The sequence below is a fragment of the Hippoglossus hippoglossus genome, chromosome 5, assembly GCF_009819705.1.
Source record: "Hippoglossus hippoglossus isolate fHipHip1 chromosome 5, fHipHip1.pri, whole genome shotgun sequence".
In the NCBI taxonomy this organism is placed as follows: domain Eukaryota; kingdom Metazoa; phylum Chordata; class Actinopteri; order Pleuronectiformes; family Pleuronectidae; genus Hippoglossus; species Hippoglossus hippoglossus.
The window spans coordinates 4,873,432-4,874,511 of record NC_047155.1 but is presented as its reverse complement, the minus strand read 5'-3'; the positions used below and the strand labels follow the sequence as shown (position 1 = coordinate 4,874,511).

Sequence of the window (1,080 nt, the reverse complement as noted above, 5' to 3'; positions counted from 1 at the left end):
AAATAAGTAAAAAGTCAGCCTTGAGAAAAGAGGTTTTATCTTAACAGTACGTTACGTTTCTTGCTTCATATGTTTTCAGAACCTTTTTGATAAAACATCTAATGTCATTGTTTATTCAATATTTAGGCTTTAGCAGCCTTTTATGAACATTTCCCATAAGCCCTTGACAATCATGGGTTAAATGTCATAGAAATGAATACACGAGTGACCACAGACTGAATCTCAAGATGGTCGACATGTCAGCTTCTAAAAGTGAAGCCAAATCACTTTGATTGCCCCCTGGTGGCTGCAGAACTAAAAAGTCTAAATCACGACTTCAACTCTCCAGCACTGTGAAACAATGTTAATATGAGAAATTTCCATCTTTTAACAAGAAACTGTTTTTTCATTTTCGTAATAGTGGCGGTTTTGTGCTGTGCTACTTACACACTGAGGTGTTGTGATATCTCGGGGACATCAAAGGCAGCTGGAAGAATCAAAGTCCATGTTTACAAACTGAATCCATGGTAACGGCTCAACAAGGTGAAATCCGGCTCCAGAAACTGACTTCACCCGATTTTACAACAAACATCTGCGTTTTATCCTTTGGTCTTCAGTGTTCATTCCTCAGATCTGCCTCACAGGTTGTGTCCGTACGAAGGAGGAGGCCTGAGAGGAGGCGGAAGATGCTACAGGATCAAAGACTTAAAATAACCTAAAACTGTCGCTCAGATGAACTTCACAATAAAAGTCCAGTGGATTGTTTTGCCGATGTGCTTAATAAAATATTAGTTAGTTACTTAAATAAATTAATAAAAGTCACCGACAACCTTGAATTGTGGCTGATCAGTCTGTGCGAGGCCGTCTCCACGGGAACGTTACCACATGACCAAAACTTCTTGTTTAGTCCAGATTGTGTGTTTCCGTGTCCATGTGATTGTGTTTGTTGGAGCTTCTCAGAACCAGATCACCAACCTGGTCCATCGAAGATCAGAGGTTTCGGCTGTACCTCGTTACGGATCCGGTTTGGCTCCGGTTTGGCTCCGGTTTGGTTCTGGTTTGGTTTTCCAGGCTCTGATGTGGTTCAGATCTGTGCTGGTC

The 1,080-nt window shown here is 41.5% G+C and overlaps 1 protein-coding gene across 2 annotated transcripts in view; it reads right to left on the bottom strand.

Annotated features, from left to right (window-relative positions):
• Positions 1–272: 272 nt before the first annotated feature.
• unm_sa1614 (un-named sa1614) overlaps positions 273–1,080 on the bottom strand; it is a 13,772-nt gene continuing 12,964 nt past the window's right edge. Inside the window, exons 28-29 of one of the 2 annotated variants that reach the window (XR_004613777.1) lie at positions 876–1,080; positions 273–778 (exon numbers count right to left, since the gene is read on the bottom strand). The exon at positions 876–1,080 is cut by the window's right edge and continues 116 nt beyond it. The gene's annotated coding sequence lies outside the window, so the exon portion shown is untranslated. The other variant, XM_034584603.1, reaches the window with a different exon arrangement.